The 10,398-nt window shown below is 51.4% G+C and overlaps 1 long non-coding RNA gene across 1 annotated transcript; it reads right to left on the bottom strand.

The window, feature by feature from the left end:
* Positions 1-1,179: 1,179 nt before the first annotated feature.
* Positions 1,180-7,222, bottom strand: LOC132106369 (uncharacterized). Its single transcript, XR_009424137.1, has 4 exons — positions 7,035-7,222; positions 2,560-2,619; positions 1,647-1,676; positions 1,180-1,334 (listed from the first exon to the last, which is right to left on the bottom strand). It is a non-coding gene; the product is annotated as an uncharacterized LOC132106369 (long non-coding RNA).
* Between the last annotated feature and the right edge of the window lie 3,176 nt (positions 7,223-10,398).

Raw genomic sequence — 10,398 nt, 5'->3', positions numbered from 1 at the left:
ATTCAATGTATGTTCTAAGCAGAGACTTTGCCTTTTTGTTGTTGTCCCCTAAAGTCGGTTTGAAATTCATCCCCTAGGATGGTTTTCAGGACAGGATGGCTTTACAAAATAAAGAAGAATAATACTTCAAACAGTGGTTCCAGTCTTAGGGGACCCCCTGCTCTGTACACTTTGCATGTCCCCCCTATTTAAAATGCCTGATTGTGATCATCCGCTTGTCAGGAGTGCGATCTATGAACTTGACTAACAAGTTGATGAGCTCGATCAGGCATGTTAAATAAAGGAGACATGCAAAATGTGCAGAGCAAAGGGTCCCCAGGGACTAACAGGGAAGCGGTTATGGCCAGGGCGCTGGACAGGGAAGCAGTAACGGCCAGGGCGCCGGACAGGGAAGCGGTCATGGCCAGGGCACCGGACAGGGAAGCGGTTATGGCCAGGGCGCCGGACAGGGAAGCGGTTATGGTCAGGGCGCCGGACAGGGAAGCGGTTATGGCCAGGGCGCCGGACAGGGGAGCGGTTATGGCCAGGGCGCCGGACAGGGGAGCGGTTATGGCCAGGGCGCCGGACAGGGAAGCGGTTATGGCCAGGGCGCCGGACAGGGAAGCGGTTATGGCCAGGGCGCCGGACAGGGACAGGGAAGCGGCGCAGGGGCTGGTCAGGGCGCAGGAGCGGGACAGGGAAGCGGCGCAGGGGCTGGTCAGGGCGCTGGAGCTGGTCAGGGCGCTGGAGCGGGACAGGGAAGCGGCGCAGGGGCTGGTCAGGGCGCTGGAGCGGGACAGGGAAGCGGAGCTGGACAGGGGAGCGGCGCTGGAGCAGGACAGGGAAGCGGCGCTGGTCAGGGTGCAGGGGCTGGTCAGGGCGCAGGAGCTGGAGAGGCAAGCGGCGCAGGAGCTGGAGAGGCAAGCGGCGCAGGAGCTGGAGAGGCAAGCGGCACAGGTCAGGGTGCTGGTCAGGGAAGTGGACAGGGAAGCGGCGCTGGTCAGGGTGCTGGAGCTGGTCAGGGCGCTGGACAGGGAAGCGGAGCTGGTCAGGGTGCAGGGGCTGGTCAGGGCGCAGGGGCTGGAGAGGGAAGCGGCGCAGGAGCTGGAGAGGGAAGCGGCGCAGGAGCTGGAGAGGGAAGCGGCGCCGCTCTGGTCAGGGTGCAGGGGCTGGTCAGGGTGCAGGGGCTGGAGAGGGAAGCGGCGCAGGAGCTGGAGAGGGAAGCGGCGCAGGAGCTGGAGAGGGAAGCGGCGCATGAGCTGGAGAGGGAAGCGGCGCAGGGGCTGGTCAGGGCGCTGGAGCTGGACAGGGAAGCGGAGCTGGACAGGGAAGCAGAGCTGGACAGGGAAGCGGCGCTGGAGCTGGACAGGGAAGCGGCGCTGGAGCTGGACAGGGAAGCGGCACAGGTCAGGGTGCTGGTCAGGGAAGTGGACAGGGAAGCAGAGCTGGTCAGGGCGCTGGAGCTGGTCAGGGCGCTGGAGCGGGACAGGGAAGCGGCGCTGGAGCTGGTCATGGCACTAGAGCTGGAGAGGGAAGCGGCGCAGGGGCTGGTAAGGGCACTGGAGCTGGACAGGGAAGTGGAGCTGGACAGGGAAGCGGCGCTGGAGCTGGACAGGGAAGCGGCACAGGTCAGGGTGCTGGTCAGGGAAGTGGACAGGGAGCTGGACAGGGAAGCGGAGCTGGACAGGGAAGCGGAGCTGGTCAGGGCGCTGGAGCTGGTCAGGGCGCTGGAGCTTGACAGGGAAGCGACGCAGGGGCTGGTCAGGGCGCTGGAGCTGGGCAGGGAAGCGGAGCTGGAGCTGGACAGGGAAGCGGCGCAGGGGCTGGACAGGGAAGCGGCGCGGGGGCTGGTCAGGGCGCTGGAGCTGGACAGGGAAGCGGCACAGGTCAGGGTGCTGGTCAGGGAAGTGGACAGGGAAGCGGAGCTGGTCAGGGTGCTGGAGCTGGACAGGGAAGTGGCGCAGGAGCTGGTCAGGGTGCTGGAGCTGGTCAGGGAAGTGGACTGGGAAGCGGAGCTGGTCTTAGGAGACGGGGCCTAAGACGCGTTGATTCTTAAACCATTGTACTTGTATAGGAATAGCTTAACAGGTGTTACAGGTCAAAAGCTTATTGTGGACCTGTGGATTTCGAATTTGAATAAAGCCTGGCGTGTTTGTGAAAATATACTGTTTAAACAAAGTAAAAGAGGCTCTATTTAAAATGTTTCATGGTAGGGGTGTCGCGATATAACTGGACAGGGAAGCGGCGCTGGAGCTGGACAGGGAAGCGGCACAGGTCAGGGTGCTGGTCAGGGAAGTGCACAGGGAAGCGGAGCTGGTCAGGGTGCTGGAGCGGGACAGGGAAGCGGCGCTGGTCAGGGTGCAGGGGCTGGTCAGGGTGCTGGAGCTGGTCAGGGCGCTGGACAGGGAAGCGGAGCTGGTCAGGGCACTGGAGCGGGACAGAGAAGCGGCGCTGGTCAGGGTGCAGGGGCTGGTCTGGGCGCAGGAGCTGGAGAGGGAAGCGGCGCAGGAGCTGGAGAGGGAAGCGGCGCAGGAGCTGGAGAGGGAAGCGGCGCTGGAGCTGGAGAGGGAAGTGCTGGACACGGAAGCGGAGCTGGTCAGGGCGCAGGAGCTGGTGAGGGTGCTGGTCAGGGAAGAGGCACTGGTCAGGGAAGTGGCCAGGGCGCAGGACACGGCAGCAGAGCTGGACCCGGAATCGGCCAGGGCGCAGGAGACGGCAGCGGAGCTGGACACGGAAGCGGCCAGGGCGCAGGACACGGAAGTGGCCAGGGCGCAGGACACGGAAGTGGCCAGGGCGCAGGACACGGAAGTGGCCAGGGATGCGGCGCCGGACAGGGAAGCGGTCATGGGAATTGTCATGGATGTGGCAAAGGTCAATGTTGTGGTCAGGGACATGTACATGGTAATTTAGGATAATAGTTTCTGGAGATCTTTTCCACTGTTTTGATTCAAATGGCATGTTTTCCCTGTTTGTTCATATGGTTTAGAAAGAATTTGTGTCTCTACCACCTTAAATAAAAAAAAAATTGCTTGATTTGAAGAGTTTGTTTGGTGTCATTTGGCTGTTTTCTCATAACCGCTTTCTGGCATCAGTGCTCTAAATTCCTCTCCCTAAGTACTGGACAATTAGGGTTTTGTTTTTTCTTATTTGGCGCCAATTTAAAAACCGTATTGTGTATTAAATTTTATTCTTGGCAAAGATGAATAGCCATTACTCCATTTAGAATTCATTGTATTATGCCGATTTGGTGCTCTAGAAACATTCCATGAATGCTGAAAACAGTTTGTTGGGCACAAGTCATACTTCCATAAGCGCTTGTGATTCTTCTGAGGCAATATGCTAAAGACGGCAAGTTTTGAAGGCTACGTCCACACGAAACCGGAGCTTACCCCCCGTCCAATCTTTTTTTGTTTTGTTTTTTTCTTTTCCTAAAAAATATCCTGTCCACACGGCGTTGTATCAAGAAATAGCTGCGTCCACACAAAACCAGTGAAACCGACTGAAAACCATGTAGTATACATGCCAGATCAGTATGTGGTGCATAAACCTTGCGCGCTGTATACAAACCGTTGTTGTTGCTCTTACGTGATGTAGCGGTGTCTGACTTGGGTCGACACGTGGGTTGATGACATCATCGTCTCAGAAAATATATGGATGGCCCCTTCGACACGAAAACGCAAATATGGCGTGTTCAGATTTATCCACTCTGGGATCCGCTTTCAAAAAATAGTGGTTTCACCTTCCGAAAACACTGGATCCGTGTGGATGAAATTCCTATCCGATAAAAAAAAAATTTGTGCGTCTTCACAGAAACGTGTCACCGTGTGGACGGGGCCTAAGACGCGTTGATTCTTAAACCATTGTACTTGTATAGGAATAGCTTAACAGGTGTTACAGGTCAAAATCTTATTGTGGATTTCGAATTTGAATAAAGCCTAGCGTGTTTGTGAAAATATACTGTTTAAACAAAGTAAAAGAGGCTCTATTTAAAATGTTTCATGGTAGGGGTGTCGCGATATAACTGTGATATACAAAGTAACAATTATTGATAGTGTTAATTTAGTGTGTGGCAATATCCGCAATATTTAAAATGAACCGTTCTCTTATAACACCACATGTAAATACTCCAGCGCCACTACCTGGTTGAGCTCCCAGGTGGCAGTATTGTGCCTTAACGCTGACACCTGTCACACGAGAAGACGACGCAGCCACTCTGAGGAGAGTCGTGTTCGTCAGAGTAAGTTGCCATTATTTTGCTAGTCCTAGACTGGGAAATGTTATATTAACCTGTTAACAGCGGTTTTCTGTGTTCATATATTTAAGTAAAGGGTGATTATTTAATAAGTACCACGTTTTCTTTACTCGTTTTTCTATTTGTAATCATGTGCGTAGTCACACTTTATTTCGTTGTTCAAATCTATTAACAGTTATGTGATTAAAACTGATCTTGAAAAACTGAGCAAACACATTGCTACATTAAACTTGTAAAATGTTAAGTTGGTCGCAGTGCCATGCACTTAATGCCTCATCTGCAGTCATTCTTCAATAAGGTTCATTAGTATAACCGCTTCCCTGTCCTGGACAGGGAAGCGGCGCTGGAGCTGGACAGGGAAGCGGCACAGGTCAGGGTGCTGGTCAGGGAAGTGCACAGGGAAGCGGAGCTGGTCAGGGTGCTGGAGCGGGACAGGGAAGCGGCGCTGGTCAGGTTGCAGGGGCTGGTCAGCATGCTGGAGCTGGTCAGGGCGCTGGACAGGGAAGCGGAGCTGGTTAGGGTGCAGGGGCTGGTCAGGGCGCAGGAGCTGGAGAGGGAAGCGGCGCAGGAGCTGGAGAGGGAAGCGGCGCAGGAGCTGGAGAGGGAAGCGGCGCTGGAGCTGGAGAGGGAAGCGGCGCTGGAGCTGGAGAGGGAAGCGGCGCTGGAGCTGGAGAGGGAAGCGGCGCTGGAGCTGGAGAGGGAAGCGGCGCTGGAGCTGGATAGGGAAGCGGCGCTGGAGCTGGACAGGGAAGCGGCTCTGGAGCTGGACAGGGAAGCGGCGCTGGAGCTGGGCAGGGAAGCGGCACAGGTCAGGGTGCTGGTCAGGGAAGTGCACAAGGAAACGGAGCTGGTCAGGGTGCTGGAGCTGGACAGGGAAGCGGCGCTGGTCAGGTTGCAGGGGCTGGTCAGCATGCTGGAGCTGGTCAGGGCGCTGGACAGGGAAGCGGAGCTGGTCAGGGCGCTGGTCAGGGTGCAGGGGCTGGTCAGGGCGCAGGAGCTGGAGAGGGAAGCGGCGCAGGAGCTGGAGAGGGAAGCGGCGCAGGAGCTGGAGAGGGAAGCGGCGCTGGAGCTGGAGAGGGAAGCGGCGCTGGAGCTGGAGAGGGAAGCGGCGCTGGAGCTGGACAGGGAAGAGGCGCTGGAGCTGGACAGGGAAGCGGCGCTGGAGCTGGACAGGGAAGCGGCGCTGGAGCTGGGCAGGGAAGCGGAGCTGGGCATGGAAGCGGAGCTAGAGCTGGAGCTGGGCAGGGAAGCGGAGCTGGAGCTGGAGCTGGAGCTGGGCAGGGAAGCGGAGCTGGAGCTGGGCAGGGAAGCGGAGCTGGAGCTGGAGCTGGGCAGGGAAGCGGAGCTGGAGCTGGAGCTGGGCAGGGAAGAGGAGCTGGAGCTGGACAGGGCGCAGGAGCTGGAGAGGGAAGCGGCGCTGGAGCGGGAGAGGGAAGCGGCGCTGGAGCGGGAAGCGGCGCTGGAGCGGGACAGGGAAGCGGCGCTGGAGCGGGACAGGGAAGCGGCGCTGGAGCTGGACAGGGAAGTGGAGCTGGACAGGGAAGCGGCACAGGTCAGGGTGCTGGTCAGGGAAGTGGACAGGGAAGCGGAGCTGGTCAGGGCACTGGAGCTGGTCAGGGCACTGGAGCTGGTCAGGGCGCTGGAGCTGGACAGGGAAGCGGCGCAGGGGCTGGTCAGGGTGCTGGAGCTGGACAGGGAAGCGGAGCTGGACAGGGAAGCGGCACTGGAGCTGGACAGGGAAGCGGCGCTGGTCAGGGCGCTGGAGCGGGACAAAGAAGCGGCGCAGGGGCTGGTCAGGGCGCTGGAGCTGGACAGGGAAGCGGAGGTGGACAGGGAAGCGGCACAGGTCAGGGTGCTGGTCAGGGAAGTGGACAGGGAAGCGGAGCTGGTCAGGGTGCTGGAGCTGGTCAGGGTGCTGGAGCTGGTCAGGGCGCTGGACAGGGAAGCGGAGCTGGTCAGGGCGTTGGAGCTGGACAGGGAAGTGGCGCAGGAGCTGGTCAGGGTGCTGGAGAGGGAAGCGGCGCTGGAGCAGGAGAGGGAAGCGGCGCTGGAGAGGGAAGCGGCGCTGGAGCTGGACAGGGAAGCGGTGCAGGGGCTGGTCAGGGCGCTGGAGCTGGACAGGCAAGCGGCGCTGGACAGGGAAGCGGCGCTGGAGCTGGACAGGGAAGCGGCACAGGTCAGGGTGCTGGTCAGGGAAGTGGACAGGGAAGCAGAGCTGGTCAGGGCACTGGAGCTGGTCAGGGCGCTGGAGCTGGACAGGGAAGCGGCGCAGGGGCTTGTCAGGGTGCTGGAGCTGGACAGGGAAGCGGAGCTGGACAGGGAAGCGGCGCAGGAGCTGGTCAGGGCGCTGGAGCTGGACAGGGAAGCGGCGCTGGTCAGGGCGCTGGAGCGGGACAGGGAAGCGGCGCAGGGGCTGGTCAGGGCGCTGGAGCTGGACAGGGAAGCGGCGCTGGAGCTGGACAGGGAAGCGGCACAGGTCAGGGTGTTGGTCAGGGAAGTGGACAGGGAAGCGGAGCTGGTCAGGGTGCTGGAGCTGGTCAGGGCGCTGGACAGGGAAGCGGAGCTGGTCAGGGCGTTGGAGCTGGACAGGGAAGTGGCGCAGGAGCTGGTCAGGGTGCTGGAGCTGGTCAGGGAAGTGGACTGGGAAGCGGAGCTGGTCAGGGCGCTGGACACGGAAGCGGAGCTGGTCAGGGCACAGGAGCTGGTGAGGGTGCTGGTCAGGGAAGAGGCACTGGTCAGGGAAGTGGCCAGGGTGCAGGACACGGCAGCGGAGCTGGACACGGAAGCGGCCAGGGCGCAGGACACGGAAGTGGCCAGGGATGCGGCGCCGGACAGGGAAGCGGTCAGGGGAATTGTCATGGATGTGGCCAAGGTCAATGTTGTGGTCAGGGACATGTTCATGGTAATTTAGGATAATAGTTTCTGGAGATCTTTTCTACTGTTTTGATTCAAATGGCATGTTTTCCCTGTTTGTTCATATGGTTTAGAAAGAATTTCGGTCTCTACCACCTTAAATAAAATAAAAATTGCTTGATTTGAAAAGTTTGTTTGGTGTCATTTGGCTGTTTTCTCATAACCGCTTTCTGGCATCAGTGCTCTAAATTCCTCTCCCTAAGTACTGGACAATTAAGGTTTTGTTTTTTCTTATTTGGCGCCAATTTAAAAACCGTATTGTGTATTAAATTTTATTCTTGGCAAAGATGAATAGCCATTACTCCATTTAGAATTCATTGTATTATGCCGATTTGGTGCTCTAGAAACATTTCATGAATGCTGAAAACAGTTTGTTGGGCACAAGTCATACTTCCATAAGCGCTTGTGATTCTTCTGAGGCAATATGCTAAAGACGGCATGTTTTGAAGGCTACGTCCACACGCAAATATGGCGTGTTCAGATTTATCCACTCTGGGATCCGCTTTCAAAAAATAGTGGTTTCACCTTCTGAAAACACTGGATCCGTGTGGATGAAATTCCTATCCAATAAAAAAAAAATGTGCGTCTTCACAGAAACGTGTCACCGTGTGGACGGGGCCTAAGATGCGTTGATTCTTAAACCATTGTACTTGTATAGGAATAGCTTAACAGGTGTTACAGGTCAAAAGCTTATTGTGGACCTGTGGATTTAGAATTTGAATAAAGCCTTGCGTGTTTGTGAAAATATACTGTTTAAACAAAGTAAAAGAGGCTCTATTTAAAATGTTTCATGGTAGGGGTGTCGCGATATAACTGTGATATTCAAAGTAACAATTATTGATAGTGTTAATTTAGTGTGTGGCAATATCCGCAATATTTAAAATGAACCGTTCTCTTTCTCTTATAACACCACATGTAAATACTCCAGCGCCACTACCTGGTTGAGCTCCCAGGTGGCAGTATTGTGCCTTAATGCTGACACCTGTCACACAAGAAGACGACGCAGCCACTCTGAGGAGAGTCGTGTTCATCAGAGTAAGTTGCCATTATTTTGCTAGTCCTAGACTGGGAAATGTTATATTAACCTGTTAACAGCGGTTTTCTGTGTTCATATATTTAAGTAAAGGGTGATTATTTAGTAAGTACCACGTTTTCTTTACTCGTTTTTCTATTTGTATTCATGTGCGTAGTCACACTTTATTTCGTTGTTCAAATCTATTAACAGTTACGTGATTAAAACTGATCTTGAAAAACTGAGCAAACACATTGCTACATTAAACTTGTAAAATGTGAAGTTGGTCGCAGTGCCATGCACTTAATGCCTCATCTGCAGTCATTCTTCAATAAGGTTCATTAGTTAATTACATTACTTAACATATATAAATAACATAAATAATATTGAACAATATTTCCACCGCATTTATTAATCTTAGCTCATGTTAATCTCAGCATTTACTTATGCATTATTAAAATCTCAAGTTGTGTTTGTAAACATTAAAGTACTGTGAACTAACATGAACGACTATTTTTATTAACTTTAGCAAAGATTAATAAATTGTGTAACGTATTGTTCACTGTTCATTCGTGTTACTTAATAAATTAATGTTAACAAAACATCTTATTGTAAAGTGTTACCATTAATATTTATTCATCATACTGTTGAACTTGACAGTATTTTCTCTCTTATTTCATAGGAGCTTCAAAGATGATGGAGAAAGCCAGCGTCTTGTGTCCTGCATTTATCCTTGTTCGTTGGGTGAAAAAGAAAAACTCAATAAACAAAGTAAAAAAAAATGTGACTCTTTTTTCCCCCACAATGTTTCTATAGATATCACGGTTTCGAGGCCACAATAATCGTGATATGAAAAATCAAATATCTTGACAGCCCTATTTCATGGTACATGCGGCTAAAGTGTGTTAGAGTTCTGGATCTTGATTATCCCTGCGATTCGTTTGCTCAATGCACTGTTAGCCCTTACAGGTTGATTGAACTTAAAAGATTTATGGAAAACTCGTTGCCCTAAAATAGTTAATTTTGTCTTGTTGAAAAAGCAGCACATTTTAAGTATAATGTACTTAAGATTTCAAATGCATTTAACTGAAAACTTTTAGTTCATTGAACTAAGTTTTTAATGCAGTGCAATTGAAATTTTAGGTACATTAAACTTAAAATGTGTTGTTTTTTTCAACAAGACAAAATTAACTTTTTTTAAAATTAAAATTAACTAAAATTAGCAACGAGTTTCCATAAATGTTTTAAGTTTAATCAACCTGAAAAGGCTTACAGTTATGCACAGAAAACATATATAAAACCTACAATCTGGATGAATGTTGTGAGTGACAGAACCCAAAACTTTAATTTAAATATAGCTATTTATTGTAAATGATTTAATAAAGATCCACCTGCATTACAAATAAGGACAAAGGATAACAATAATTTATTTGAACTTACAATTTATTTGAATTCACTTTCCAAGACTGACAAATTTAGTTTTCCAAGACTGACGAAAACAATGCAATACCTAAAGTACCAATTTCCCAATTTGTAAATCTTTAAAACAATATTTTAAAACTTTTCCAAATATTTAACAAGCACAGTGTTGTTACACTGTATTAATAAGAACATTTGTCCAACCCTAAGCATAGCTCAATGAAAGGGAAAGTTTTTTATCTAACAATTCTGAAAGAACCAGATGAAACATGCATTTACTGTACCTGTTTACATGGTAAGCTGATTTGTAACAGCCATAATCTTGCCCTTCAACTCCTTCTTTCCTAAACCTAGCAAAACTTGCTGAATGAAAAGAAAGGTGTTGCCCATGCACTTTGGGTAGTCTAGGTGCAGTGCGTAAGTTAAACCTAAAAGAAGACACATGGCCTGGGGTATGTTGTCTAAATTGTCCATTACAACATTCCCTTCCAAGATGATTCCCAACGAGGATGGGTGGAGATGGATGGAAGGGGTTGCAGAGCCACATCTTCATTTTCTAAGCTGATGATTCCAACTGGCACATGTTGGTATGAGTCTCCATCATCAGAAGCCTGGACAAGAGATTGGAGATTATTAAAATACATTTTAGCAGTGTACAGTTTTTTTTCGAGATATTAATTTTATTGGACATTTTTTTGTTCAGTTGTATGCAAGCATATTTCTTTGTGAATTATGTACACAAATGCATCCAGGAGATCATTTATATTTAAACATTAAGTATGTTTTTCTTTTGTATACAAGTCTTTGCATATGACATGAATTA

Source organism: Carassius carassius, chromosome 1, assembly GCF_963082965.1.
Source record: "Carassius carassius chromosome 1, fCarCar2.1, whole genome shotgun sequence".
Lineage (NCBI taxonomy): Eukaryota > Metazoa > Chordata > Actinopteri > Cypriniformes > Cyprinidae > Carassius > Carassius carassius.
This window is presented reverse-complemented; position numbering and strand designations above follow the sequence as displayed.